Genomic DNA, 6,998 nt, shown 5'->3' on the forward strand with positions numbered 1-6,998 from the left:
ACCAGTGGAACCACACAGCTCTGCACCCACCGGCCTGTGATCTTCTTGCATTCTGCATCATTGTATGCGGCTGTGTGGGTCTGAAGAGGGACTAGTATTGCACTTATAGACTTGAGCTGGACTGGGCTGGGCTGTTTTATTGGTGCATGATTAATTCCCGATATAAAGCTCTTTCTTATACATGCCTGAGCATCACTGGGTTTGTTTCTCTAGTCAACCTGGCCTAGCACATAGATTTGCACAAAGAGTCTCAAAGCCTTGGGGTCACCATTTAGCTTAGACACACACACACACACACACACACACACACACACACACACACACACACACACAGGATTCCCAGTGGGGCAGTGGGTCCAGTGCTCTGATGCTAACCAAATGGTTGGCATTTTGAACCAACTGGCCACTCTCTGGCAGAAAGCTGTGAAATTCTACTTCTGTGAAGATATGTAGCCCTGGAGAGCCTGTTCTACTTTCTCCTTACAGTGCCACTGGGATTCAGACTCATGACCATGGATTTGGTTCTAAGTTATAGGCACACATGCATGAACAATTGAGAATTATGCACTTGGACTCTACTCATCACAAGTTACTAACTCAATGAGCTGAAAGGGTCACACTCTTCCAACAGGCGCCTTGATGGTCCTGATTATACATATTTGTGAAAGAGGCAAGATACCAAAAATGTGGGTGGCTTCCTATAAGGCAAGTTTGATACTGCACCCAAATCACTAAATTGTGAACTTTTAAAGAATCAAAAGCACAACAGGGAGTCTGCATTACTTCCCACTTCAGTCCTTATTTTGGAGGAAAGAAAACTGAAACGTGCACAGCTGCACATGCCGGTGAGATGATAGAAAAACAGGTTCTTTCTGCCCCTAGTGGGCTCTAACTCGTTTAACGTGGTGTGTCAGTATGTGTGTGTGCATATTATGTGAAATTTCACAGGTCAGGAGACGAGTGGTCCTACTACCAGATATTACAAGAAACTAACCCCAGATAAGATTTTGAAGGCAAGCCTCAAAACTTACTATACTTCACTCTCAGTAACAATGGAGACCTGGAAAAAATATTAAATGAATGGAAATTTGACTCCGTGACTTCCAATCTCTCTATCTCTTAAAAAATAGTTTTGTTCCTCTCTCATTTCATGACCCTTTCACACTTCCCTCCAATGGTAAGGACAGCCCTTTCTGAAGCACCTGGGCCCAGGCACCCCTGTGACGGGCGCATCAGCCTCAAAGGCTCTTCCTTCCAGAGGCATCCACAAACTATTTCTAGTTAGGGTGAAAAAACCCAAACAAATAAAAATGATTAAAGAAATTCAAAAACCTATGTGAATGAAAGGAAAACACACCATAAAGATATTTGCTATTCAAAAGAGAAGCTTACAAACTTACTACAACTCTGTAATTAGATTGTAAGACCAAAAAGGTCTTCCTCCTCTTCCCGGTTCTTTCTACTCCACAATTCAGCGATTCTAAAAGTTATTTTTGTTTCCGCTATGTTTTCTTTTGTTTCTAGAAGATAGAAAGAGAACATACAATACCATGAGTGCCAATATAAGAGATGTAATGGGCTGATGATACATGAAGATATATTTGATAACGAAACTTGGCAACGCTTACATAAGTAGAACGAGAACTAGTTGCACCACATTATGTGTAGGTTTTTAGATGAAGAACAAATTATTTGATGCACCTTCCCCCCAAGGGATTTTATAAATTATGACAAGCATGATGTTAAACAATATAGTTCAAACCCTAACTCTTCAATTTACTGTAGATTGGACCAAGAAATATATAAACCAAACCCACTGCCATTCTGAGTCATCGTGACCCAATAGGGCAGAGTAGAATTGCTAGCTAGGGATTCTGAGGCTGCATATCTTTACAGGAGCAAGCAGCCTCATCTTTCTCCTATGGCACAGCTGGTGGATACAAGTTGACCTTGAGGTTAGAAGAATCCTTTACACATATTCAATCATAATCTTATTGATTGCTGATATTCCAAGAACTCTTCCACCTTTGGAATATATGAATGCAAGGAGAAATAATCCCTGCCCTCCTGGAGCTTGCTTTATATTGGGACTGAGGAAAGTAATAAGAAGTAAATGTCAAAAAATAGTGAATTTGCACTATGCCAGATTCCGGACACACGGAGAGTGGAACCAGGGAATGCAGGGTAAAGTTGCTACTTTAAAGAGCTCTCCAGGAGAATGGACCAGGTGAGTAAACACCAAGGACATAAAGAAATTAGCCATAGAGACATTCAGACGAAGAGCATTTCTGGTAGAAGAAGCTGTCAGCACAGATGCCCTAAGGTGCACTTGTAACTGCACTGCAGTAAGAACAAAAGCAGGTAGGTAAGATGGGGCTTCATCACATATGGGTATGGCTTTCACTCTGAATTGAAATCCAAATCTAAGGAAGGGATTTGAATGCAGGTACAATGTTAGCTGATGTGCATTCGGATGGGATGGTCCCAGTTTTTCTTTCTAGAATACACAAAAATGCAGCAAAAGTAGCAGAAGGACTCACTATGTGGCATTACACTGAGTCCAGGGAATAATGGTGGTAATTATGGAGGTGGTGAGAAGTGGTTGAATCCTTTATCTATTTAGAAAGCCACACCAGTGAGCCTCCTAATAGTGTAATATATATGAAATATGAGGCTCCCAGATTGACTCCAAGGTAGCTGGCCTGCGTCATAGAAAAGAGGCTCTTGCCATCGACTGCGATGATGAAGACTACAGACAGCGCAAGTTCCAGAGAGAAGAATCAGATGGCTACTTTTGGATGTGCTGATGTTCGCATGAAAACGGAATCTCCAACTGAGGATGCCACGTTGACTATTAGATTTGATGGTTGGAAGAAAGATATAACCCGGATATGTTAATTTTGGAGCTCTTGGCATATAAAACCAAAGCAAAGCAAAGCAAAACAAAAACCTCTGCCATGAAGTTAGTTCAGACTCAACGTCCCTGTAGGAGAGAGTAGAGCTTCCCATGGGGATGCTGGGTTTAAAGCTGTTATCTTCATAGGAGGAGACTGCCACATCTTTCAAGGGAGGGGTAGCTAATGGTTTCAAACCACTGGCCTTTTAGTTAACACCTGAATGCTTCATCACTGCGTAGCAGGGCTCCTTTCCTTGGCTTTCCTTTCCTCTAGCTTTATTTAAATGTATTAAACTGGATGAGATCAACAAGGGGGTTATTATAGAATAAGAGAATAAGAGGACCAAGAACCAAATGAGGAGAACTTTAATAAGGAGAAGAGGAGGAGCTAGCAAAGAATGAAAGGAGACCAGTGCGACCGGAGGAAAGTTAGCAGAGTGCTGTGCCCTGGAAGTCAAATGAACAAAACATATGATAGGAGAGGAGATCATCTATGGACAGTAAGATGAAGACAGAGATCACTGGTTTCCAAAGGAGCTTGTTAGTGACCCCGTCAAAGGCACTTTAGGTAGAATGATGGGATGAATCTTGATAATTGTATGCAGAGGTCCTCAAACTTTTTAAACAGGGCCAGTTCACTGTCCCTTAGACCCGTTGGAGGGCCGGACTAATGTTTTAAAAAAAAAACTATGAACAAATTCCTATGCACACTGCACATATCTAATTTTGAAGTAAAATAACAAACGAGGCAAAAACACCCGGTGGGCCAGATAAATGTCCTCGGCGGGCTGCATGTGGCCCGCGGGCCACAGTTTGAGGACGCCTGATGGTAGGTATAATAGAGACTAAGAGAACATGAATGAGAGCTAGCAAGTCTAAACAACACTTTTTCTAGTAGTTTGACTACTAAGGGATAGTGTGGTTGCTGTGGAGAAGAGTTTTTGTTGTTGTTTTTTAATACAAGTTTCCTTGAATCTCTATTATGAATAAATGTAGTAGAAGTATATATTGGTTGAAATGAATGTATATTAAATTGAAATTGTGCAGATTCAAAGACTTAGCATATAGCATAAGAATTAAATACATGTTAATTGGCTGGATAAAAATACTTATCTAGATTGCCCTGGTTAGTATTGCTTTGGTTGCAAATAACAGAACTCCTTTGGGGTCAATTAAAAAAAGGTTGGGGGGGGGGTTGGTTGTAAGATATGAGTGTCTGGCAGAATCACAGATGTAGATGGATTTCACAATAGATGGACTTTGCTTGTTCTTTCTTCACCACACAACTCTGCTCTAGCCATTTCGATTTATTCTGTTTGCCAGCTTTCTTCTTCTGGATAAGTGGTGGAGAACACTCAGACACACCTTCATGGTGCACCTCCTGTTCCTGTTGACCTGCCCCAAACCAAACTCCTCGACTGACCTTACAGCTGCCAAGCACCTGCCTGAGAACCAAGTGACTAAAGATGTAGGAGGAGTTGCCTCCTATCGTAGGACCGCAGCTGAAAGAAGCCACTCTCATGGATAAAAGTGAGCAGTTTCCAGATGGTATGACGGTTGAGAGAGCCTGATATCGACAGGTGAAAATTTGAGTAGTACCCAGCTAGAAATCTGTATACAACAAAAGGTGGAACAGCTAGGGAGATCACCAAAACAACCAATAATTCATATGTGTATTCAAGAATTAAAAGGGTTTGTAGAAAAGTCGACTTAAAAAAAAAAAGTTTTTCATGGACTTTTATGGACATTACTTTTTGAAACGCTTTTGTATGTGATTCATAAAAAGTATGTGAACCTCTATGTGTATATGTACTATATATATAAAGGGCCTTCAAAAAGATTATGCAAACATTGAATTAAATATTAATGTAATATTTTCATAAATGTTTAATTCTCCCTCATACATGTATACAAACATGCACAAATATTTGGTTTGTGATTATATTATGTAATTTTTATGGAACATTTATCTTCCTAGTTTAATCTATATTGAAATACATTGTCGTCGCGCCCCCCCCCCCCAATTAACAGTGGATTTAGAGTGGGAAGAAATGACTTGATTAGCAAAAAAAAAGTCTCAGTAATTACTTACACATTTTTTTGTTTGAGGAAGCAACACACTCAAGACCTTTAAGTTAGTGATGAACAGAAAAGCCAGAACTTTTTCACCCCATTTGATTTTATCAGCTGCATAAATACTGTCTGGCACTACACTTGGCTAGAAAACACAGACTCTTCACACAGATAACTAAGATAAGATCTTAAAGGAGTTCCCTTGGTTGTTAGAACCGACCTGATGGGAATCAGAATTGTTATGTGGGTTGAAACCTAAGCCTTAATGGCCTTACGGCGACTGTGTGTGGGAAACAAGTGTCGATCGGACTTGCAGGAGCAGCCGCTTTGTAAATGTGAGAAGCCCAGTCTTGAATCACGCACACATACCACAGAAGGGGAAATCTGGATGGCACCCTGTGGCAACCAGCGGCCCCGTGGGAGGGAGAGAAGATATGATCCAGCAGAGCAGAAGAGACAGTGCTTCACCCAAGTCCAAGTTCCTTCCACACTGGCACGTCCTCCAAGTGGCAGTTTGCTCCCTTCAGACAGGATCGAAAGACATGAGAAGACTGTTCTCTTTGTTGATCATGTCACAGAAATGCAGTTTCCAGCCTAGTTAGCAGAGAAGCATCTTTTCTTACATGTTGCATCACATTTTATTCGATTTAGGATACTACCACCCTACTTACTTGTGGGGTTTTTTGTTTTTGCTTTTGTTGTTCTGTATTTTAAAAGAAAATTCAGGTTTAGGGTTTACATTAACCACACTGTACAGCAATCACCCATAACCACTACCAAATTTCTCATCATCAAAAATAAAAATTCACTGCTTCCAAACAATGGATCTGCCTTTCTCCTCTTCCCCAGCCCGGATGACCTCTAGGGAACCTTCACTGCTAGCTAGTTCTCTGTTCTTGTTACTTCACGGAAGTGGCATCACACAATGTTTGTCCTTTCCTGGTTGACTTATTTCGCCCAAGATGCCTTCAAAGTTCATACAAGTTATAACGTGGGTCAGGACTTTGTTTTTCTTTTTTGCGGAATTAATTGGGAGTTTTAAAGTGGCCTTTTGAAAGCTAATATCACGGGTAAATTGTTAAACCACATACATTTTAGAATGAAGAATCAGATAAGGATTCCTAAGAATAATGGAGGAAAGCTCACAAGATTCATAGTCACTTGTTTTGAGTTTCAAGTTTACCTTTCCAGCTTCTCACACCTGACTGACATGGCACCTAACCTCTCTGTGTTTCCATGTTCTTTCTTAAAAAACAGTAGACAATTGCTCCTTGATAGGCTCATTTCCAAAATTAACTAAGGTGATTTATATAAACTGCCTAATGCCTAGAAGCTACTGAAATAAAATGAGAAAATTAAAAAATTTTTTTCTTTAGTCTCCACCCTCCATCTTGTCATGTTATCTTATGTCTCACTCTTTCCCCAATCTCCTCTAGTTTATGGAAGGAAAAATGGAAAGACGTGTAATACCGAGATGTTCAGACGTTCAGGGCACCACAAACTACCTTACTTTCTACTCCCTCTATAACAGATTATTGTCATAAACAATGCATAATCCCATGCAAAAGTAAAGAATCTATAGAAAAAATTCCAAATATTACACACTTCACTTACTGCCAATTTTTCCTTTTGACTACCTCGGATAAGAAAAAATTAAAATGAGCCTTTCTTTCTTTTTTTTTTTTTCACTGTGTAACCCGCTTCAGTGCCTGAAGTCCATGGGGGTAAAGCCAGGCAATGGTTCGGGGTTACAATTTGCTTTGGCATGGGACACAATGAGAGGCCCATGGGATCAGACCTGCCATAAATCCAAACCCATGCAGAAAATGAACCTTTCATATGCAAAAATCACAGCAAAGATTGTGATAAAATTGACAGTCTTATTTTGATTATGAGATACTTTGGGTTGCTTTTATGTGCAGATCATATCTAATAGGGTCTGCCCTTTCTCAACATACAAGCAGCAAGTTGTACTCACTATACTACTATGTGTTCATTCCAGTTGCTATAGAAAGGGACATTGATTCAA

At 40.4% G+C, this 6,998-nt stretch overlaps 1 non-coding gene across 1 annotated transcript; it reads right to left on the minus strand.

Moving 5' to 3' along the window:
• Positions 1-6,655: 6,655 nt before the first annotated feature.
• Positions 6,656-6,790, minus strand: LOC115872465. Its single transcript, XR_004047865.1, has one exon. It is a non-coding gene; the product is annotated as a small nucleolar RNA SNORA42/SNORA80 family (small nucleolar RNA).
• Positions 6,791-6,998: the final 208 nt, after the last annotated feature.

This window comes from Echinops telfairi, unplaced genomic scaffold, assembly GCF_000313985.2.
Source record: "Echinops telfairi isolate 266 unplaced genomic scaffold, ASM31398v2 ScPeMD7_7424;HRSCAF=8462, whole genome shotgun sequence".
Classification (NCBI taxonomy): Eukaryota; Metazoa; Chordata; class Mammalia; order Afrosoricida; family Tenrecidae; genus Echinops; species Echinops telfairi.